General features: G+C 38.0%; 1 protein-coding gene across 6 annotated transcripts in view; it reads left to right on the plus strand.

The window, feature by feature from the left end:
- The window catches only part of HS3ST5 (heparan sulfate-glucosamine 3-sulfotransferase 5), a 266,124-nt gene that overhangs the window by 38,278 nt on the left and 202,550 nt on the right, over nucleotides 1-25,296 (plus strand). For 3 of the 6 annotated variants that reach the window (XM_027603930.1, XM_027603925.1, XM_027603929.1), the window contains exon 2: nucleotides 21,479-21,693. The exons of 2 other annotated variants lie outside the window; for them this stretch is intronic. The gene's annotated coding sequence lies outside the window, so the exon portion shown is untranslated. Of the gene's footprint in view, nucleotides 1-16,348; nucleotides 16,434-21,478; nucleotides 21,694-25,296 lie in introns of those variants that run through there. One more of the 6 variants, XM_027603926.1, reaches the window with a different exon arrangement.

Here is a 25,296-nt window from a genome sequence, read left to right on the forward strand (position 1 = left end):
TTTTAACATTGGAAGTCAACAGTCAATTATCCAAAAGGCTGTTTTTTCCTTAAAAAAACCTCTTTTAAGCCCTTGATTGCCCTTCCATTCTTCTAAACTTGGCAGGCATATTTCAGTGGTGATGATGAGCGGATAGCGGTGCATAGCAGGGCTGTGTCATGGTCCTGGGAGACCAATCCTTTTCTGTAAGAGAAATTTGTGAAGTAGGTAAGAGCTCAGCCATATGTCCAGGTTCAGGGGAGGGATGATAAGAACTAACGAGAGTGTCAGTGTCCCCGAAACTGAGTTCAGGTCAAGGATCCAGCTCCAAGTAGAGAAATATCTTCAGGTATCCTGAAGTAAATTTTAGTAAAGGCCAAATTAAAGGTTTCTTAGGAAACCAAAGATTTACCATATTTGGGAAAGAGTGTGGGGTGAGGAGCCCTGGTGCTGAGACAACAGAGAGAAAATTATGGCTTATTTGGGATATAAATGCCTTAAATGTACTCTAGTATCTAGGACACCGAGGCTGAATGTAGACCTTATCTGCTACTGGCAGTGGAGCTTCTCAAATTATGTATGCCTTGTTCAGCATTGACTCAGGTGAGCTAGGACTACAAATTTTTGACAGAGGCTCTGTGACTGAGAAGACAAGGACATTTTTTACCCAGGACAGCACTTTAACTTCCCAAGGGATGCTAGCGTGTCCTGTGCATGATCTAACTTTAGAAGTCAGTTAACTTCTCATGGAAAAACAAAGATGTCAAGATGGTTTATATTTATGCACATCATGCTAAAAATGAATTTACTAACAGAGAAATATAGGTTTTTTTTTTGCAGAATCAACTTTTGAAGAAACCTGCTCATTATTTTTTAAAAACAGCTTTACTGAGATATCATTCCTCCATCATAAAATCCATCCATTTGAAGTGTACAGTTAAGTGGTTTTTAGTATATTCACGGGGTTCTGTACCCATTAAAGTCAATCCCCATCCCCCTTTCCCTAACCTACTAGGCCTAGGCAACTGCTAATCTATTTTCTGTCTCTATGGATTTGTCTATTCTGGACATTTCATACAAATGGAAGCATGTAATACGTGGTCTTTTATGACTAGCTTCTTTCACTCAGTGTGATGTTTTAGAGTTCATCCGTGTTGTACCACGCATCCACATTTCATTCATTTTTATTGCTGAATAATATTCCATTGTATAAATATACCACTTTATTTATCCATTCATCAGTTTATTGGTATTAGGGTAGTTTCCACTTCCTGGCTATTATGACTATTGTCACTGTGAATATTCATGTACAGTTTTGTGTATGGACATATATTTTAATTTCTCTTGGGTACATACTTAGGAATGGAATTGTTAGGTCATATAGTAACTCTGTGTTTAATATTTTGGGGAATTGCTAAGTTGTTTTCCAAAATAGCTGCACCATTTTATAATCCCACCAGTAACGTATGAGGGTACCAATTTCTTTACATCCTTGCTAACACTTGTCTTTTTGGTTTTAGCCATCCTACTGGGGATAAAGTAGTATCTCATGGTTTTGAGTTGCATTTTTTTAATTACTAATGATATTGGGCATCTTTTCATATGGTTGTTGGCCACTTATATGTCTTTTTGGAGAAATGTCTCTTCAAATCCTTAGACCATTTTTAAACTGGGTTTTTTTTTATTGTACTTTACTATATACTTTTATTATACTTTAAGATGGTCTTCATATATTCTTGATGTGAGTTCCTTTTCAGATATATGATTTGCATATTTTTTTCTGTGAGTTATCTTTTTACTTTCTTGATGATGTTCTTTGAAACTCAATATAGTTTTTAATTTTGATTAAGTCCAATGTATCTATTTTTTCTTTTGTCCGTTGCGCTTTTGGTGGCATATCTCAGAAACTTCTGCCTAAAGGTACTGGTTATTTCTATATATTAAGTCATTTTATATTTTAACCCTTAGTTTTTTAGCCTTGCACTATTTTACGTTTTGCCGCATGGTTGGCTCTTTACCAACAGGTAAGGACCATTTTTCTGGTGTCAGGCCATGGGAGAGGGAAAAATATTTAGGAAGTGCATTTTTTTAGTGATCAGTTCCTTCTGAGTGATCACTAGCACTGAACTTGGGAAAAAGCAGGTAAAAGCACAAAACATGTGTTTCCTTCTTTTCCCCATTTAGAAATTTCAGTAGGTATATGTTTCTCATCATTCTTGATAGATTTTAGCCAGTACCAAATATCTTGAATGTCCACAAAAGACCTTATTACCAGAACATTCATCCTTATCCTCCCACAAAGGTTGTTGGATACCACTATCTTGTAGAGGATAAGACTGTGTCCTCTTCGGTCACACATCTAGGGTGAATCCTGACTCTTTTACTTATTAGCTGTGTGAGTTCAGGGAAGTCATAGCATGGTGTTTGAATTCTCTTCCGTCAAGTGGTAATGACAATAGTATCTACCTTGTAGAGTTGTGAGGACTAAATGAGATAGAGGTTAACCAATTTGAATAGTGTCTGACACATAATCTGTGCCCATTAGTGTTAAGTGGCAGTGATGATGTTATAGAATTGGTGTATCTGTGAAAAATTGACCAAAACGAATTCCAATGACTCTTCTGTACTGCTGTTGAAATATTTCAGACAAAATGAAATATAACCCAAAAGTATGAACAGCACTAGATACGCATAGCTAAAACAGAAACCATGACAATCATTCATACATTTTCTGTGGTTTTTTTAAAGAGTTTTTTGTCTTACAAGAATAAATTATATCTTCCTTAGGAGTAAGGAAATTGCCTCCATCAATCTTTGTTTAATTTGTTTGAATTCTGAGCATTAAAATAACTCATTAATTAATCAGAGTTTTCTCAATTACCTTCAAATGCTGAAAATACACTAATAATTTATGGCAATCAAAGATTTCTCAACTACTTTCAGTTGCTACAAATATACTAATACTTTATATATGGTAGTGACAGCTGGGAGAGGTGGGGGTTCCACTATCACATAAGGGGAAAGCCTTTTTTTTTTTAAGATTTAATTCATGTATTTGAGAGAGAGAGAGAGGAGTGGGGAGGAGCAGAGGGAGAGGGAGAGAGTCTCAAGTAGACTCCAAGCTCAGCCCAGAGCCTGATGCAGGGCTCAATCTCACAACCCTGAGATCATGAACTAAGCCAAAACCAACAGTTGGACACTTAACTGACTAAGCCACTCAGGTGCCCCAAGAGGAAAGCCTTTTTAAAAAAGTTGTATTAACTCCTTTTGAAGGAAAGTTAAATAAGGGAAAAATTAATGTCAGAGTTCCTAAAAATGTGTTCCAGTTACCGTTCCCAAAATAATGTGTCAGATCCTTTTGTATTCATTATCTTTATTACTCATTCTGGCAGTTTCAATTACACTGTCACTGCTTCATGAGATTAACATGCTATTTTCCAGTACAGATACTGGGGTAGATGCCTTGTCTCCCAGTTAGACTGCCAGTCCTTGAAGGAAGGCACTAGCCTGACTTGTTCTCTATTCCTAGCATCTAACATGGTGCTTTGTTTATAGAAAGTATTCTGTAGATTCCTATAGCATCATACAATTTTAAAGCTACAAGAGAAAGGCCTTCATTAAAAATGGGTAAATTTATGGAGTATTACTATAACGTCTGGAAAAGAATGTGCTAACTCAGCACTGAGAGAACCAATAAAAGTCTTGAAAGACACTTTCCCCATGAACCCTACTTCCATTACTTCCTCTGCAGCTTTTGTCTGGTTCCTTCTCCTCTTAGTCGTGTTGCTAACACACAGATGCATGAAGAGACTCTTGCGTTGAGTGCCCCTGCAGCGTGTCCCCACAGTACCTTGAACTTCCTCATTGCAGCACTAGTCTCAGTTTTTTTTTTTTTTAAGATTTTATTTATTTATCTGACAGAGAGAGACACAGCAAGAGAGGGAACACAAGCAGGGGGAGTGGGAGAGGAAGAAGCAGGCTTCCCACTGAGCAGTGAGCCCGATGCGAGGCATGACCTGAGCCGAAGGCAGACGCTTAACGACTGAGCCACCCAGGTGCCCCTAGTGTCAGTTTTGTAAGTGCTTGTTTAATTGCCTGTGTCACCCTCTAAACCAGAGTCCGCAGAGGATGGAAACCATTTTTGCCCTGTGCTGATCATTGTATTCTTCATGTGTGTCTAGCATGTCGTGGCGCCTGGTACAGAATGTTTCCTCAGGTTCTTGCCAAACTACTGAAGTAATTTAGTCGGTGTCTAGCTCCACCACTAACTGATTGTGTGGGCTTGGGGAAGTCAGGAGCCTCTCCAGTCTGAGCCCATCTACCTGTAAAATGATGTGGTTGGACTTGATCAGAATTGGAAATCAGGTGGTCTACTTGCTAATTCTGCCCCAGAGCAGTGTTTTTATTTTTATTTCTCTTGTGTTCACTTGTTTCAGAGAAGCATGCACTCCCACTCGGCCACACCCCCACTGCATTTCAGCTTTTGCCCTCCTGCCCCTGTTACTTGACCAGCTCCTGAGGTGTTTGAAGTTGCCCCCACTGACCTAAGGATGATCTGTATGATCCCCTTGACTCTAACATTTTGATTCCATGATGTTTAAAAGAAGTATGCAGTTGCACCCTTCAGCCTGCATTTACTTGTCACAAGGAGCTTTTATTTACATTGGTTTGTTTTCTGGAGTGTCTTTTATTTTGGTTCTTTCCATCGGGTAACCCTTATGGATTCCAAAGCTTACAAATCCTTGCTGTTCACTCTGTCCTTTACTTCAACAGAAGTAATTATATACATTTGTGTCTTCTCTCTGGATATTTTTATAGCACCATGCAAGGGGATTATCATTGGGATGATAATGTTTCTGTGAAAAAAATTACCTTACAAATACATATATGAATTTTAGAAGTTCCCTGTTGTTCATTTGACATGTATTTAGTTCTCTATTTTTCCTATGGATTATACCCTTATCTCTGTGCTGGTTACAGAGATGTATGAACACATTTCAATTTTTAACTTAAAAGTAATATATAAAGGTGTGTACATATGAACACATGGACATATTAATTATTTTATTTTTAAAATAACTTTAATAATAACTTTATGTAATTAGTTATCTCCTAGGGTTATTTTTTCATCAGAGCAAAAGGAAATATAAAAACTTCAGATAATCCTCAATGAATCTGTTTTAGGATGTCTGATGCACAGAGGTATCATTCTCTAAGTATTGCTGCTTAGTAGAATGAAGTATATTTGACATGTACCCATAGTTACTAACAATTGAGTGGAACATAACAGGCTTCTGCTGAGTAAAAACGTTAATGTAGCAGAGTAGTTTACAGATGCTGAGATGAACTACTTTTAGTTTTGCTCTCAAAAAATATATAAGAAATCTAAATTTTGTTTTGTTTTGGGTTTTTTTCTCTACTGAGCAGAGCGGCAGCCATTACGTTGAGAAATATGTGACTGTTTGGCCTACTATTATGCCTATTTTAGAACATTCTGCATGGTTAGCTACCTGGAGCGTTAGATTCACAATAGAAGCAACTTTCAAATCTAATAGAAACCCGTGGGACATACACATGGGACTGTTCAAATAATTGAACTCCCTTCTACTTATGACTATCTTATTTGCCACTTGGCACAGGCCCGAAGATTGTACAAGCTGTGAAGGAGCCACTTGGATATGGTCTGGTGGTCCCTAAGCAATCATTTTAGCTTCCGTCACAGTAGACCTAGTTTATAGAGCACTAAGGAGCACTGTCCTCAAGAATATTAAGGAAATAATTGCTCATACATGAGTTCTGAGTAGTCTCCTTCCCTTCTGTGTATTTTTCATGCTCTTACACTGTTATTCTCAACGTGGTTATCTCAGGTGTTAGGATATTTATGGTCACTGGCTAAAAATGACCTTATTCTATGAGTTTGATGTTTGAAGCAGCGGTAGCTAGACTTGAATTAAGTGTTTCTACTTAGGAGAAATTTTACTTACCTGATATGTCTGCAAATGTAGCAGAGTTAAATATTACAATAGTCAGTACAATTATTCTCCACATTTGGCCAGATTCCCCTTGTCCTACACCAAGCACTTAATCTCTTATTGGAGAAAGGAACTTAAGTTTTTAAGGATTTATTCTGTGCCTGACACTGCTTGTGATAGATGGCTACTCACTTAGGAACTTACTACCTTATGCATAAAAATTTTTTGATTAATAAGAACATTATCATATTTGATAAAGGGGCATTAGAGAAGGTAGTTATGATTCATATCCATTTTCCATTCATGTATTAATACATTTTCCTTATTTCATGAAGTATGTGTACGTGTGTGTGAGAGAAAACAAAGAAGAAATGAGAGATGAGTGTGAGTACACACTCTTTCAGAATAAAATCTTGTGTTTGGATGTAATTTAGTTCTGTTTCCAGGCACTTGGGTTTAGAAAGAGTTCCTAGTGCCTTATTAATTAGTATGTAAGTGGTTATTTGTGAGATAATTATCTGTGTCTGCCATTAGTATGTAAATAATTATCTGTGAGATTAAGCTTCTCCATCCAGTAAGAAAACTATAATCCTTGAATACACAGACATGCTCACCTTCAGTTATTAGTTCAAAATTAAGAAAAAAAGAAAGATAAATAGAAGAATTAGACATTTGATCTTTGCAAGAATTTCCAAATGCTTTTTCACGTATTTCAGCCAGTATGATTGGAACATCATCAGTGACTTAATATTGCATTATCTTAAAACTATTTCAGAGTCATGAAGAAAGCTCTTTCTATATCAGAAATGTGTGTCTTTAAATAGATTAGATGTGGTGGAAAAGTTTTATACCTTCAAATTTAGTAAGATTAATTTTAGGAGTTCAAAGAGACATATCTAAAATTGTCTAGTCCAACTTCTTATCAACAGCTAGAGTGCTTACTGTGCATCCCTGTCAAACGTAGCAAAGCTCTGCTTGAATACTTCAAAGACAAGAAGTTTGTAATCTGGTCAAGTATAAGCATTGTGTTGTTCACTAATTCTAATTTTGCAGTTGTTTTGGTTTTTTTCTGTATTGAGCTAAGGTCCATTTGCATGAGTCAGCTCTCTTTCTCCTAACGCTGTCTCCTGGACACGGGTAAGATTTGTCCCACTTCCAAATTCGACATTTCCTGCAGCTGCCTCTCCTTCAGTTCCTTCTCCATGACATAGGATTGAGATCCAATGACAGCCTGGTCCCCTTTCTGGATGGAGATTCCCATCCAACTCTTTCCATAGTTTAAAATCTCTCCATGAGTTTGTGTCAAGCTTCATAGAAGAGGTGTTTGCCCTCGTTGTTCTTGCTTCCTCACTTTGAATTCACTCCAGAAAGTGCCACAGTCTGGTTTCTCCTTTGGCCTAAATTCTGCTGAAATGTGCCTCTGTGGGGTTGCTGATGATCTCCTGGGTACCAAATCCTGAATGTATTTAATTCTGTCTGCAACATCTAGCCCTGTTGATTTCTAGAGGCTCTTCCCTCTTTTGAGTTCCTAAAACTTCCTCCTCCATTTCCTCCTGCTTCTGACTGCATCACCTCAGGCTCCTTCATGAGTTCACCTTTTAAAGGTTGGAGTTGTTTTCCAAGGTAGCATCCATCATCTCTTCATGTTGTACACATACTTACAGAGGAGTTCTATATGCTGCATCTGCATGTGTCATAGTCTGAGGATTCACAAAAGTATGTCACCAATTTAGATCTTGCTCCTAACTTTTATGATTCAGTTGCCCCATGAACTGCTTTCACTTAGGACCGCCTCGTTTCTTGCCTGTTTTTCCACATCAATCTCCTGATTGGTCTTTATGTCCAATCCATGTCTTCATGGTGGCAAGAGTAAGCTTTCTGAAACAAAAATCAATCAGCATCCGGAGTAGAAGACTTCAAGGACTCTTCTTTGTCTAGTGAGTACTTTTCAAACTCCTTAGTTTAGTGTTTGAGGCTCTTCATGACTTGTTACTTCTCCAGTGTAACCTAAAATCATTTTTCCACCTTAAAGTGGAATTTTAGTCCCAATTATAATCCCAGAGAATTCACTTCTGCTTCCTAAGTACTTGAAGCTCTTTTTCACCTCTGGACCATATGCAGCTTCTTCTGCCTGAAACCCCCTTCCTTCCCTCTCTACTCTCTTGTCATTCAACCACGTTTTACACAGCTCAGAGATCCCATTCCACCTGCCCCATGTCTTATTCTTCCCAGAACTCAATTAAGTGCCTCTTTGGTGTACTTAGCATTTACCACATTGTGATTATTCTTGTACTTGTCTCTCCCCCCACCAAACCATGATCAACTTGAGAGAGAAGTATGTCTTCTCATGTGTGTAACTCCCAACACATTATAAAATGACTTTGCACCTTAATATAGGCCTGTTCATTCAGTCACTCAGTGAACATTTTTTTTTGAAATCTACCAAACTCTGTAATAGATGCTTGGAATATACTGATAAGCCAGATAAAAGTGGACTGGCCCTCGTGAAAGTTACAAACAACTAAACAACCTCTTTATCCCTTTTAAAGGTTGTGTATCCCTTATTCCCATATGCCAGGATCATTTTAAATCTTGATCTTGCTATAAACTACATTAGCTAGTCTTTCTGTGTCCTGTGCAGGTTTGTTCTATAGAACACACTTTGGGGTATTAAGGACCTACTTCATGCTAACATGCATCTACTTTCATTCTCAAAGAAATTCTGAGAAATATTGTCAGGACTGTTTCGCTCTTTTTGCATGTGAGAAAACAGAAGCTTGCAGAATTTAAATCCCAGACTTGTGTTAAACCCAGAGTTTCAAAGGCAGAGCCTAAGAGTTTTACACTAAGCTGATCAAGAGGCTTTTTGTGTCTTCAGTAGAAGCATGGATAACAATGGTGAATAAGAAAGAACTGAACTCTGAACCCCCAGGGCTGACAGTACAGATCTCCTTCCTGGTGATGCCATACATTTATCAGACATTCCTATCAATCTCCCTATTAGGCAGCCCACCTTTGTTCATTCTGTCTACAAGGACCTTACAAAGGGCTCACTAAATGCCTTGCAGAAATCAGTATCTACCTTACCCATGGCACTGCCTTTATCTATAAATCCAGTGCCCTCATCAAATGGGGAAATGGGCCCAACACCAGGTCTCATAAATATCTGTCAGATGAATGACTGACTTGACTTTTTTCCTGTTCTTTCCATTATATCCACTAATGACTTGCAGCTACATAAATGCTTAGTGCAATTACCCTTTAAGTCCTGAGATGTGCTGCCTCAGTAGCGGTACAAATACAAAACAAAAACTCTCTTACGAGGTTGGATAGCTCCCTCCTGTGAAATATACACAGTCCTGTACCTGTTTTAATCAGCCTGCTGCCTGCTCCAAAGAAATCTCTGAAAGCATGCATTTCCCAAGCCATAGTTACACTGAAGTGCTTAGTGGCAGGGCAGGTGGGACTGAACCCAGCTATATTGAGACTCCTTTCATCTCCAGAGGAAAAAGGTATCAGTCAACCTTGCCTTGAACAGTGGTCTGAGAAGAGCCAGTTCAACAGAGGACAGAAAGAATTGCACCTACAGAGAGGGCTGAGTAGGGCTGACTCCCCACAACTCAGCCCTGTTAGGTTCTCAACACTCAGTTTTTCACTTTCTATGACTTGATAGGGCAATCGGGAGGAACAGTGGGAAGAATTTTTTAAATAATAGATTATTTACAACATATTCTGGACAGTTTCCGCCATGGAGGTCAATGGTTTCTCTTTAAAAGAAAAAAAAATGAGTCACATAACTTATAAAAAATACCATCTCCTTTTTTTTTTTTTAACTTTCTTAGGCGGATGTGACAGTACCAATACAAATGGCACCTAGTAATTGTGAAGTTGTAACTTTAGAAATAAAAAATGCATTCCCAATGAGCCTATGTTTCAAAAGAAAAATTTAGCATCGACTTTGATATACCATCTGGTATTCAAATCACTCTGAAAAAAATTATTCATAGTAGTGTGAATTCTCCTAGGACAAGGCTGGTGAGGAACAGGAGACGGTGGAATTGAACAACCTTGAAGAAAATAAAATCCCTTTTGGCATTACCTCCTTCTGTGTGATCTCCTCTGTCAGGAGTCCAATTTTAGTCTGATGCTGATCAGAAGGGGCATAATTTATAGAAGAAAATTCAGAATAGGGCTTCCTCTAGTTAATTTTTTTTTAATTGTGCTCCCTTTAAAGCACTCTGAATTCTCCCTTCAGATCTAATCGACTACTGGTTATTGTGAGACTCCAAAAAAGAACAATGGATTGAACCGCTGCACTTCTTCAGCCTACACTACTGAGGACAATAGCCATTGAATTCGGCACAGGGCACACTTTTGGGAAAAGCAGATCCTACAGTGCTTTGTGTGTCTTTTAAAAAGATTGCATTAACATATTAATTAGATTCTAAAAATGTAATTACAGTTGAAGTAAAAAAAACACGCTTGTATATAATTTAATCTCTATATTTTGATCATTTTCAAATAGTACACAGGTATGAAACTTAAGAGAAAAATGCGTCTGTAATTGTGCTACATTTCATTGACTCCTGAGGACAGAGAATTTGTATAGGTTGATGTAGTCTTTTAGGCTCCCCAGAGCTTGTATATCATTGTTATAAAAGAAATTTATCCCTTTTGTTTTTTTATTTGACATACAGCACTAGCTACTGTATTGCCCATTGGACATTTTGTGCTTCATTAACAACTGTGGTCAAGAGAGGTACTTCAGTGTAAAATGCTGACTTTGATTTCAAAGCTCATAGAAGAAAGTTTGGAAAATTGAAAGTAGACCTTGTTTGCTCTTTCTGACTTCAGTTCTGTCCATCTCTTAGGTAATGATACAAAGTATATAATTTGTACTTGTAGAACATGTTTGCAGGGCAAGTGTTAGGAGGTATTGCTCTCCAGGGGCTTCCTGAGAATGACAAGTATTAATGTCCTCAGCTGACAAACTGAAACAAGATTATGATTAACTCAGGGTTTCATCATCTGCAGATTTATAAGGAAACCAACCTCCTGGAGTAGTTTCTCTTCCACTTACCTAAGGGGGAAACAAGATGCCACAAGCAGGGGAAAATTGTGGTGAATTAATTCCATCAGTGCTTACTTACTTGGGGCCACTTAAAAATAGTAAGAGGAAGGGGTGCTTGGCTGGCTCAGTCCTTAGAGCATGTGACACTTGATTTCAGTGTTGTAAGTTCAAGGCCCATGTTGGGTGTACTTAAAAATAAAATCTTAAAAAAAATAGTTCAAAAAATAGTAAGAAGAAGATAATTGATTGGGTGTCTTTCTATTTTATATCTTCAATTTTTAAAATAAATACCCAGGGTTAGTTGTTCTTACAGACATATAATATTTTCATGTTTCTTGGACTTACTGGCTGTCTACTTTGCTGATTTGGAAGCAGTTACAGCATTTTTTTCCTGTTCAAGGAAGAATTTATAAATAGTACTGATGGGTATCCAACGTGTGTTATTTCTTTAAATGGTGACTGAATTGTCTTTATACACAGAGTATATTTTTAGTGTAAAAACTACAATGTTGTATTATGACACTTCCCATGAAATAAATTTTAAAATGTTCATATTCCAGACTGAAACATGTAAGATAACATTAGAGAAAGTCAATGTTTAACCATATTCATTCATCCATCCAAATGTTCCACCAACTAGCATTTAACAAGGACTTGTGTGTCAGACACTGTTCCAATAAAGATGTATTGAACATCTTCTCTGTCCCAGGAACCATGCTGGGCATCTGGAATATAAAGTTCATAAAATGCGGTCTGTGTTCTTAGGGAACTATGGATCTGTGCTATTAGGGTAAGTAAGGATGATTAATTAGTAGCTGACTAGGTCAGGGAGAAGCCCCAGGGTTAGGCAATGGTTCCCATCACTACTGGACAAAATTACTTATATTCAAATCCTTGGGCACAGACTACATCTAATGTCCTTGTTGTTTTGGGGGATGGCAACAAGAGACAAGTGAAAGATTCTGGAGAAGCATGGGGCTAGAAATAGTATAGCTGCCTTCCTCACCATGAAATCTTTAGCAATCTGTCCAGCCAAAGGTAATTATTCATTCGAACTTATAAAGCTCTTGGGTCTTATAGGTGATACCAGTCTCTTATGTTCTTTTTCATTAGAGAAAGACAAGATTTCAAAGAAGTTTTTTGGGTTTTTTTTTGGGGGGGGGGTTAAGCCCTTAAATGTCCCTGTCTGCCTGGCTACCATGCCAATATACTCAGTGATATTTTTAGAACCACATTAAATTCTAAATATAATATAGTATGGGTGGTTGATGGGACCTTCAGTATATAAAAAAAAGAATAAAATATATGATTGCATTGATTTTCTGATTTGCACTGTGGAGAAACACACCCAGTGAATTTTGCCACTCGATAATTGCCCTTTGGTTACCTCCCTTAAGGAGCGTGTTTTTAGGGGCACCTGGGTGGTTCAGTCGGTTTAGTGCCAGCTCTTGATTCCAGCTCAGGTCATGATCTCAGGGTTGTGAGATGGAGCCCCGTTGGCTCGGCGGCACGGTGGAACCCGCTTAAGATTCTCTCTCTCCCTCTCCCTCTGCACTCCCCCTTCCTCTTTTTTTTTTTTTAATGGTACATCGTTAATGGAGGAAAGGATTATTTTATTGAATGCTGTTTACCTGTTGCTTCCACTGGTGCTATACATTACCTGGCAGATATTTTCTTATAATTGTAATGGATTAACTATGTCTGTGCACTTGGTATATTATATATTTATAGAAATAGGTACAATAATTTCTGAATTTTTTAAGCTAGCCAGGAATAACTCATTTCTTCGTATTTATAGTGCATATGTGAGCATATATGTGTGTGTTAAAATAACATCTTCACACATGACTAGTTTCAGTAGGATAAAATTTCAAGGACTATTCCCTCTAAAGCTTTTAGGCGGGAGAAGATGAGAAACTGGACGAAGGGGAAATTTTCATCTTACTGCAGCGTATCACACAATTAGGTACTTTATGGGGGATTTTATGTCTCCTACTAAAATAGTCAGCAGTGGACATTTTCAGAAATAGGACATTGGACTGATCAGATCATCGGTCAGTTTTGCTATGGTAATCTCTGTTTGCCTAAAGAGGGTGATGTTTGCTTGATTTGAATACATGTCAGAAAATAGCATTCTTTGTTTGGGCTAGCAACAGCTATACTACAGGATTTCTTACTTGTCAGTATGCTGCTTTTCCAAGGGCTCTCGTAGGTGATTACCTAATGATGTGAGAAGAGGTTCATAGTATGTTACATGGACAAAAAACAGGTTATAAAACAGTATGTATTAATTCCATTCCCTCTTTATACACACAGAGAAAAGCCCTATGGGGCAGTTGTGGCTATGATCACAGTCTTTGGCATAGTTCAGAGGGAGGGCCCAATTTCAAATCCCAGCCTCTCTACTTATTAAACATCTGACCTTTGACCCTGAGCAAGTTATTAAACATCTCTGTGCCTTAATTTCCTCATTTGCAAAGTGGAGATAATGATTTTATATAATCTGTTCTAAATTATATATTTTATTTAAAATACATTATATATATATATGAGACTGATACAGAGTAAGTGCTCAATATAGTTAAAATTATATCTTTATTAATGCATAATATTAATAGTGCTTATCTCTGGATAATTGGGCTTAAAGCAGTTTTTATTTCTTCATTGTAATTGTATTCTCTAAATTCTCTAAAATGCACATGAATAAAGGCTAAATACATTATTTAAATGAGAGTAAAAAGAAGGCTAATATAGTAATTTATATTAGAAATCTCTAAGAATGACTCCAGTCATCTTTAACATCTTCTAAACAGACACGACTGTTTCAGTCTAGTTGTTATTTCATTTTTATCTTCTTCTTAATGCATTAAAATTGGAATGTTACTAAGTTACTAAGATTTAAACAGCTCCACAGAAGTAAGGGTAGCACACAAAAATGTAAGTAGTTTTTCTTCTCAACATGTTATTTATAATAAATATTAAGACAGACTTTTTATCATTTGTTATAACTTTTTAAGTTTCTTTCTAAAGTTATTTTTTCTCATTGAAAGTGAATCACGGGGTGCCTGGGTGGCTCAGTTGATTGAGCATCTGCCTTCGGCTCGGGTCATGATCTCAGGGTCCTGGGATCGAGCTCCCCATCGGGCTCCCTGCTCAGCGGGGAGCCTGCTTCTCCCTCTCCCTCTGCCATTCCCTCCTCTTGTGCTCTCTGGCTCTATCTCTCTGTCAAATAAATAAATAAAATCTTTAAAATCTTTAAAAATTTCCCAATTAAATTAAATTTCCAAATTAAAGAAAATGTGAAAAGCAAAATTGTATGCCTGAGGAAGAGTTTTGTTGTCACTGTTTGAAATTCCAGGCTAGTCTATAAAAAGGAAGGATGGAAATTAACAATTTATTTTAGACATTTAATTGGAAAAAGAAACAAGCTTCTTCCCAGCAGAACTTAACATGCCCATTTTCTTCTCTTTTTATTTTATTATACAAATTAATCAATATAGTTTGATATACTTGGCTAATAACCATTCAGATATTTACTAGCCAATCTCTCTTATGTTGTTAAACTGGCATATGTATGAAAACGGTGCACAAATAGAATATCCTAGCACTTTAGAGAATGAGTCATGTAATAGCATGTATAGATTAACTTGAGCTGCAGACCAATTTGAATTTTAGTCTGATGGATATTTTCTCTCTCTCTTACCCCCTAATTTAATTTGATAAAATTTAGTAATTTTTCCCTCAGATCTACTGTTAACGTGTGTCTGCGCATATGCATATATGTGTGTATCACAGGAAAACACCTTGAATATTTACTTTTTACTTCTACTTTACTTTACTTCTACGTTTATTCTGGTTGTAAACTCTTAGTATGGAATTTTGCTTTCCACCATTTACTATCGAAAATGTTATAAAGTTTTGTAACACTGTTATTAAAGGACCTTTCAGCTCTTTTTTTTTTTTTTTTTCTCTCTTGCTCCAGTAATCATAAGCCCAGACTTTTAGGAGCTGGAAAATTCAGTGCCCCTTGGGTTTTTGTTGAGATAAGCAGTAGAAAGTGATCACAGAATTTTCTGGTTCTAAATTGTGACTGAGACTAGATATCTTGGCTCAGACTGGCTTTTCAATGCGTAGCACAGTCCTTTGGTAATGAATGGTTTCACAACTGGTTTCTCACCATAAAAAAGGACACACTTAAAGAAAATAAAACATTAGAAATACATGACTTGCAACAACTCTGCAATTAGCACCAAAAAATACTGCCTTTATAAAGTAATGGTTCAACATAGTATAAAGCCTCCAGGAGTATACATCGTGAATGGATTTGTCAATGAAGAATTCATTGTTAATGTGAAAAATGGAGTCAATATAGATTTGGTCTTAAATTTTAAAATTCTTTAATGAGTTTTAAGTTCCTCTTACATGGTAGGCCCAGCATTTTCTGGGTAATGTTGTATCAGCACAGAATCATTTTGTTATCATTTTCAAGGGTGGGTTTAGAGTTTTCTTTTGTTTTGTTTTTCTTGACATTGAGTGTTTAAGACCAGATTCCTGGTCAGTAACAAGGCAGACAATAATTAACACCCAGGGATTAGACGTGCACAGAGAGAGAGAGAGAGATCATCCGCAACCGGTAGAATTGGTTGAGTCCTGTGTCAGTTTTTCCAATCCCAGTGACACATGCAGTATTTTTTTTAAGTAAGTTCTTTCTGTGTTTTCTGCCTAAATATTCCACCTGCTGCTGAAAAAAATTGGGGGTTCTTTTTGAAGAAATATCTTTTTTTTGTTTTAAATCCCGAAACAGTTTCTGAGAGCATTTCTCAGTATAGGCAACAACTTTCACAGACTCTCTGGCTTCATTAACTAGAGGACTTGTGCAGCTCTTTAGGAATTTTCAGGGAATGTATTTTTCTTCACTACCTTCTTTTCCTTTTCCCCTAAAAACAGACTCAGTGTGTACAGAAGGGAGAGAATCCCACTGCCTGCATTGTAAACTCAGTGACTTCTTTCTGTGAGCAAACAGACATAGGAGAAAGGCTTGTAAAACATACTCAACAGAATGAATTGGAGTATAAACCAAAGATGGTGTTCCTCTCATTACATGAAAAAATAATAGCAAAGACATCTTAATTTACATGTTACTTTACAGTTTTGAAAAAACTTTCCTGAATATAATCCTATTTGATTTTTGCAGGTTCTCAATGGTGTTTATATTGCTACTCCTATTTCATAGATGAGAAAATTAAGCCTCCAGGAGGCCTTGCGGGTGGTGCATGATCAACCAAGCCTGGAAATCACAGCAGCCCTTAATCCAAGGATACCACATATAATCTTGATGCTGACTTTGGTTACAAAGAAGTCACACTGACAACTCAAATCTGGATGAAAATTTAGAAGAGAGGAAAATTAGGGTTGGTATTTTAATAAGCAAAACCTAAAAACATTAATCAAAGACTGAAATCTAGAATTTCGTATCAAAACAGCATTCGTATATATTAACTCTTTGTAGCTTCAACAGGAAAGATCAAGATTTCTCCTGCTGCTTCTATTTTAGGAGTAAAACCAAATTAACAGCCTAATTTGAGGAGAAGTATATTTAAAGGTCCTGGAATTCTGGCTAACCGATTATATAAATTGTATCACTGTTTCTAAAAGACGGTTAAGGAATGAAGCTTTATCCATGTGAAACTTTTAGTTGAGAGATTCTTTTTCTTGTGGCTTCACATGAGTGGTCTGTAAGAGATTAGCCGTAACAAGTTCCATGAGTCGCTCAGTGCTAAGTGTTCCCTGGTTCTTGCTTTTAATGATGGGAGCAAAGGGAATGAGGAAGGAGAGGAAAAGGAAGGAGGAGAGAGAGAGGGAAAGAAAGAAATCAAATCTGTAAAGAGAGAATAGTTCCAGGTGCTCCTCAGTGGGCCAAACCGAGCATTCAGTACAGTGTATTAACATGGGCTTGAATAATTCAAACTTTCAGGCCACAGGAAGAGGCTTTCCAGTGGGAGGAAAAGTTGCCATAATTAAAGCTTCCTGGCACATGGAGGCAGCTGTATCTTCCGACAGACCGAGAAAATTGGACATGGCCTAATAGCCTCAGAGAACAGGGATGCTGTGGTGCAGCATTGTTTGAGAAGTGTTAGGTTTATTTGGGTGTTCTCCAATTATAAAGTCAATTCTCTGGATACCAGCGTCTTTTACATATTAATGGCCTAACCCTTGGCATATGGCAAGAATGCAGGATTCAACTCTTGAGACTGCTTGAAAAAGGAGTAGTGAGTTCAAAGATGCCAGTGGCTGCATATTACATTTTTGAAAGTTTAGCTTTCAAAATAAACAAGAAGATGGTATTTCTTTTTACATCAATATGCAATTCATTTTAGAACAAGTATTTCTTCACTTAACGTCTTCACAGAAGGTGCTTGGGGGTTTCAAAATATTTGATACACAAACATGCACAAGCATGTAGTTGCTGAATACGTTGTTTTAAAAATAAAGATTATTTCTGTTATATACATTCCTTCCCATAACAAATCTGAACTTCCACCTCAACGCACTCATTTAAAGTATTCAAGAATGCCACTTGATTTTAATTTATCCAAATGCCATCCTTCATCAGCACCTTGTTTGGGTTTTTGTTGTTTTTTTTCATTGTTTTGGTTTTGTTTATGGAAGGGGCCTATTTTTCCCCTCTAGTGCACTTCCTATTTGTAATTTCCTGTCCTCTGCCAGTGTCTTCAGCAAAGGAGGCTAATTGTCATGCTTGTTTTCTGGGGGTTGAATGCAGCAAAGGGCCTATCTGAAATAAACAGTTCAGTGTATTCCTGGAGGCCTTGCCAGACTGAGAAAAGCTAACATATTGTGGCATTCCCTTGGGGACTTCACACCATGTCTAGGCTAAAGAAGGTGGAAAAAAGAGGGGAGCAGCGATATCTTCTGTTTCCTCTTCCCGTTGCTGACAGCAGAGTTAAAAGCTTACTCTTCCTTCACATTTGATTTCCCATTCCCCCCACTCTCCTGAACGGCAGTGCACCTGTGAGCTGTTTTCCAGGTGGCTACAGGGGATTGGAAAATAGAAATGAAAAGCAAGGAATCCGAAGTCCGCTGCTCCAAGGAGAAAAGACGTTTATTTATATCAAGCAATTTAAAAGCTAGCCAGAAAGCTTCTGTGGCCTTTCAGAGAAGCTCTTCATTACTTTCAGGACACCTTCTTAAAACTTTCATGATCAAACCGCATTATGCAGGACTATCATTCCAAGAATTGGATCCAACACCGTAGGACTCTATTAGCATACTTTGTAAAGTAGAACTCCTGTTTTAATTGAGGGGCCATGTTACCCTTGGTAGTACCTGTTTTAAGTTTTACTACTAACTAAAGATGAGGTAAGATAAAAGTAAGTGAAACACTGGGTGCATTGGAAGGGGCCATTGCAATGACATTGTGACTTGTTACCTGGACAAATGGTCCGCCATATCTCAGAATACATTTCTTAGTCTGAATTTCCAAACTAAATGATATCTGAACTCTCATTTTCATGCTGCAAGTCTGTTCCTAATAAGAACTTTGCCAAACTGATAAGACTGCTGCCTTACTGTGAGCAACACAAATGGCCTCCATGTGTAACCACAGACCCATTGACCTGAAACTGATGGCATTGTTAGTCCGGTGATGATGGTATATTTTCTGATTTTATTACTTACCAGTTTTTATGATTCCTAAAGGCTCTGTTTACAGCTGAAGGCGTCCTATTTTGCTTTTAATGCTGAATTGTGAATAAGCAGGTCAGATTGGCTTCAAAGACATACAAATTGAAATCAGATCTCTGAAGGCTCATCCAAAAGGCAAGAGATGGAGTGTAATATTTACTGCCTTCAAAAATATACTTTGAGCTTTTTGAAAATAATTGTAATGAAATAAACTTTAAATACCCCATTTATAATGTGGAAGACAGAAAATGTAGTCAGAAATAATTTAATAATTTAACATTCAGAAGACTCCATGACAATCAACTGTGCAACTAGAAATGAGTCTGATTTGAGTCCAGTTTTACTAAATGGATTTTGATAACCACTCCTGGCCCTGATTCCCCTTCCCAGTAATGCATGCTGGGTCTTTCTGGTGGACGAGCAGCTGGCTCCCAAATGTCTGCTGTGGCTGAAAGTCTCCTTGGATCTGTTGAAAGGCTTCATAATTCTGACCCAGAGTCTCCTTTCAGTCTGAACTCACCATACCTCTGTTAAATCTTTCTGACTCTCTTGACTGCCTAATGTTGACCTGTATCATTACCTATAATCTGGAGTATAACATCCTATTGCCCTCAGGAACAAGGGAAGAATCCTCAACTTGAGGATTAAAAGACCCTTCCCGGGCTGGCCTTTGCTTGAGTTGCCTAAGCTTTCCACCCTCCCCGCTCCATTCATCTCAAACAACTTTCCCCTTGCCCTAGCTTCATTCATGTTCTCCTTCCTTCGTGTGGAATACTTTCTCCAGCATCTTCTTTTCCCCTCTCTGTCTCTCTCTCTCTCTCTCTCTCATGCACACACACATTTTTTCCTTAGAAAACTCCTACTCTCCTTGGGGCTCACATAGATATATCATTTCTCTGAGAAGCCCTTCTGGGCCAGTTGGGCTTTTCTTTTCTAGTTACCTAGGTATCCTTTTCTAGTTTCAGGGCCATGCATTTCTGCTTTGGTTCTGTTTATCATTCTGAATTATCATTGCCTGTCCTTTCTTGTACTGCTTGGGAACTCTGCCCGAGCTACTCCCTAAGCTATCTGAGGCCAAGGACCAGGATTTATTCACCATGGTGTTCCTACCACTTGCCCCAATGTCTGATACATAGTAATTTCTCAGTAAATATTTGTTGAATGAATGAATGAGCAAACTGGAGTCAGCTTGTTCCAGTTGTCTCCCCACTGAAAGGTAGCCCCCCTGTTCCCACCAGGCCACTGCCCCACTCCAGGAGACATTTCCTATTTCTGATTCCTGCTCTGTCCCATCCCCTCAAGGTAAATTCTGCCATACCAGGCCTGTGCCCTGCCCATCGTGAGAAGGTTCTCAGAAAGCAATGAAATGAGGACAGTCTTCAGGAGCTAATAGAAATGTGGAAGCTGCCCAAAAGGGAGACCATCCCCTATTGGTGTTTCTGTCATTTAAATCTATCTGCAATTGCAACAAAAATCTGGGACAGCTTTGTTACACTCCATCACTGCTAGTCTACATTTAGAACCTTGTATAACACACAAGCACAGATTCCACCTATTTTTCCTTAAGTAGAAAGAACAGGTTATAAAGTTGAAACTATGCTTCTGTTGCAGTACCTCATAGCACGATTTGCTGCTCCTTATTTTTTCATGTTCCATGTTAAGAACAAGCACGACTTACAGGCCATTTCCTGAAGCTATACTTCCACATTTTAGTATCACTGCATATATATACCTGCTTTCAGTTCAATGCTGATAAACACACAGCACACACATCTAAATATTGACATAGGTGCTGATTTTTCTTGCAAAGAAATATGGACTTAGAATAATCCTGAAGTTTTAACATACTTAAGTAGCTCCAGATTTCTTTGTCTAATTATGAAACTAAAGAAATAGATGATTTATTGTCATTAGAATCTGTCTGGTATTGATTAGCAATCCTATGGTGCACTGCCTATATTCTCTAAATGGAATTGATGCAGTAAAGTAGAAACACAATGAAAAGAGGTTATTCTTGTTGTAGGGCTCGAGTCTTTATTAAGCTTTGGAGGTTTTCCTGAGAGCTGAATTACTGATAAACTGATCTTGTTAGCTGCATTCTGTCATTTGATGTGGAGAACACATTTCCATCTGGTTTTCAAAAGGAATCCTTTGAGATCCGCATGTATGCATGAAATTTTATGCTAAGAGAAAAGTATGTTTTTCTAGCCCTCGTCCTTTAAAATGTAGATTCACTGAGAGGTTCTTATCACTGCCTGTCCATTTCATCTCTACCTCAACTGTGTGTTTTTTTTCTGCCCTCTTTGCCAACAGACTTTTAGCCTTCCAGTGGAGATTGGTACTCAGGAATCTGAATACAGCTGATGAACAATTAAAATGTTGGCCATTTGTTATAAGAGTTTATGGTCTCACACTTTATGAGATTTTTAAAGAATACTGAAATATCGGTATTTTTAAAATGAATGTAAAAAGGCCTCACATTCCTCCCATATTGGTAAATTCACCTCAATTTTTATTTGCGTTTGTTTTATTTTACTGTATATGAGGGAGAAATTTTTCTGTTCATTTTGGCTCAAACCTTGTAAGGCTGTTGAATTTGTAAGCAGAATTATGCAGAAAACGCAACCCTTAGGCAGAGAAATTAGTAATAATGACAAGAGAAAGAATAATGCTTTAAATTGCCTACATTCAAATTCAAGGAGTAGAACTGAACAGCAAGGATTGCTATTGATTTTGATGTATTTTTTTATTACAGCACGGTGTACGTTTGTGGAGCTATATAAATCTCTTAAGAATAATTGAGGAGCACATGTAAAACCTGCCGCGTTGCCCCTCTGGGTCTCCTCCCTCCTGACTGAACCCCAGAGTCAGGAAGCAGCTGTCAGTCATGGGTGGCTGTGTCTGATCATCTTTTGTTTCTCCTGCTAACCTGCCTGCCTGGAAGCCCATCCCCTGTGGCCTTCACAAAAAGTAAGAAATGAGAGCCACGGTGCTCTCTCAGCACTGATAATTAGGGTGACCTTTTCAGGTTTGGGGGATTTAAAAATATATTTTAAAACATGAGAGTGTAAAAAAAAAAAAAAAAGTCATCGTTTTGTTCTTCCGTAATTAAAACTGTTACCTGGACAAGGCAGCCTTTAATGACAGCATTTTTGCTCCAGAAGGGATATAGAAATAAACTTCCGGAACTAACCCTTGTAAAACATCCTTGAATAATATCTGCATTTGGCTTTTCCTGAAGTCAGTGAAATTTCCACATATGTACTCAAGCATGGAGCAGTTTAGAATGAATTCCCTTATCAAGAACTCTTCCCTTTTTCCTTTGCCTATGAAACATTTTGTGCAGCCAACATCATAACCCAGGAATGTATCAGTTTATTCAGCAGATAGAAATGATAAAATTGCAACACCAAAAAGGAAAGGGGGATAAAAAAACCTGAGATTTGCATTTATACAAATAGGGTTTTATTATTGTTATAATTACTGTTACCGTTTGTATAACTGCTGGTGTAAGCAGCTGGGTATTTCCTACTGGAAAAAAGAAAAAGAAACATAATTCATTTCCCCCTTTTTCCTAGTCCTGCTTATTACTTACTTATCTACTATCGACAGTCAATACTCTGTTGATACAGTAACCAAGGAGAGCCACCCCTGGGTTACAGAATTTTAAAAAAGAATTAAATCAATAATTAAAAATTAATAATGTATCATCGTTATTAGGGATGGAAAGAATTCTGCAAATATTTGCAACTTCAAGTTGATAAACTGTGAATCTTGTGGATCTCTTTATATCTTTCTACTTGGTCTTAAAATAAAACATCAAAAACATTCTATCTACTTTCCCTTGACATAAAGGAAAATCAAACTGGGGAAAAGGTAAAGCCCAAGTAGGTCTCACTGATGTTCATTCTTTACTGAATGAACCCTTCCCTTTAGAGGGTAGCTCCTTTAACTGGAGATTTGTCCTAATGCAGCCAAAGGATCATAATGTCTTCCAGCAGTATCTAAACTAACCCATACTGAACATCAATCCATTTCATTACTTCCTTACATAAACAGGGATAGAGAAAGAACAAGTGCTTCCTCAAAAGTGAGCTAAGTGGATCAAATCAGAAGGAGGGAACAAGTATACGTGCTTAGAAAATAGGCCTTTTTGTGCCCATTAGACCCCAATCTTAGGTGTAGAAATTGCCCTATATTTTATGAAATTTGGTCTGGATAGAAGAAACTTGAAAAAGCAGTGCTGAGGTCATTTGATGTGTTTCACCTGGAAACTTTCACCAATCTCTGAGAGATTTTTCTTTTTCCCTCTCTACTCTCACAGCTTTTGGAGATGTAGCTGTGGCAGATCATGGGCTCATTTACCCAAATGGAATTTGTACTAGTACAGAAAGAGTGCTTTTTGCTCCTTAATGGCTCACCAGAAGAGCACCCTTGCCTTGCATAAACACATGAGTTACCCATTGGTTAAGATGGTACTGAACCTTTATTCTGTCACCGTGCCAATATTTAAAAATTCATTCAACTCGTAAATGCATACAGAACATTCTGTGTGCGAGGCATTGATTGTTAGCATTACTTGCATCACATTATACCATAGGATGACCAAAGAAATGAGGACCCAGTAGGTCTACAGTTCTGATCCCAGCTCTGTCACTTTTGGTATGTGTAGTCTTCAGAAAATCGCTTAATTTCTCTAATTTTTGGTTTTCTAAAAGTACTAAAGTAACCGTGATAGAGGGTCTCCAGTTCCCCAACTTGCCTTCTCTGTTTGCCACCTTTTCTTTCTTTTTGGTGATCTATCTTCCTAACCCTGTGAATTTTTGACTAGTCAATAAACAATTCTCAGAAAATATTTTTCAGATGGTTATGGGATTATAACAATGACCCCAAAGCAAGGGCCATGAAACCAGGAAAGATGCCCAACCTGAGCTTCCACTAACGTTGAAAACTGATGTCTAACCCAGAGCCACAAAGACTCTTCTCTATCCCAGAAGTCAGCAAACTATGGCCTTTGGGTCAGAGACCTGCCACCAGGTTTTGTATAACCATTTATACTTTTAAATGGTTGGAAAAAAAATCAAAAGAAAAAGAACATAACGTGACGCATGAAAACTATGAAATTCAAATTTCAGTGTCTGTAAGTAAAGTGTTATTGGAACACAGCCATACTTATTTGTATGTAGCAGCTGTGGCTACTTCCATGCTATAGGGCCAGAGGGGACTAGTTCCTACAGAGTCTAGACAGCCTCAAAACCGGAAATACTTACTGTCTGGCCTTTTACAGAAAACGTTTGCTGACACCAACCCTCCTCTGTTAAAGCCCTGACCTTGCTTCGGTTGGAAGCCACCTGGTTGTCATGGGCTCCCCATGCACATGTGCTGATGAAAGCATTATTCCTCCATGTGAGTCACTGAAATCGTTCTCTCTCCTCAGTTTCTGTCCATGTATTATAAACATCAAGGGTCTGCAGGAGGGTGTTAAAGTTCAGTAGCATTATATAAGGCACTTGAGAGAACACGAGGCACAAGGAGACAATGTAAGCTACGACTGTTGTTACGCTAATGTATTTATCTAATTATTTCTGTGGATATTGATTTGATACATATTACGTCTAGAACTACATATTAGTTCTAGAGGCAGGGGACCAGTAGGTGCGAAGATAACTCTGACACTTTCTAGGAGCTTATACTAGAAAACATGGCTATTGAATAACAACAGATGGAAAGTAGAAGAGAGTGATAAACAACATGGCTATTGAATAACAGTAGATGGAAAGTAGAAGAGAGTGATAAAGAATTGCAGATAAAGAGTCAGGAGACCCAGAAGCTAAGAGGAGAGGAAAGGTGAGGTCAAGGAAGGTATCCGTAGAAGGAACTATTTGAGCTGATCTTGTCCTTCACGGTGCGGCAACCACTCCTAAGCACATAGTCTAAACCTTCTCATTGCCAATTGCTGCATCCCCTTCATAATCCTATCCACTACCTTCTCACTGCCCCTCGCCCTTAGCACAGCTTTAATTCCCTCCTACCAGCTTAATTGTGTAGTCCTTCATTAAAATGACTCCCTTGCTTATACCCTCAAATCCATTAGTAACTAAATCCAACTCCATCTATGTGGGGACTGCTCCCTTGCAGCCCAGTATTTCTGGAGAAAAACATATAGCCATGCTGACTGGTCTCACTTTTAATTCATGATCATTAACCTCAAGGGGTCATTAGTGCTGCCCAGCAGCTGTGCTGTATTTTTCTAGTCCTGCTGTCAGGCTCTGTGCCCACATTGTCTGTCTCCCCCATTACTCTGAGTGAACCCCCACGATCCTATCTGAGCCCACTATTTGGTCCCTCGATCCGATCCCTTGTACTTACTCAGGAGCACTGCTCTACCAATTCTCTCCTCCTTATCCTGCACCATCAAAATGGCCTCTACTAGATCATTCCTACAGCATGGAAACATATTGTTATTTCTCCTACATTTGTTTTTTTTTCACCCTACCCTCCTTCCAGCTACAATCTAGTTTTTCTCCTCCCCTTTAGGGCAGAACTTCTCTAAACAGTTGTCAGTACTCTATC

The sequence above is a fragment of the Zalophus californianus genome, chromosome 7 (assembly GCF_009762305.2).
Source record: "Zalophus californianus isolate mZalCal1 chromosome 7, mZalCal1.pri.v2, whole genome shotgun sequence".
In the NCBI taxonomy this organism is placed as follows: Eukaryota; Metazoa; Chordata; class Mammalia; order Carnivora; family Otariidae; genus Zalophus; species Zalophus californianus.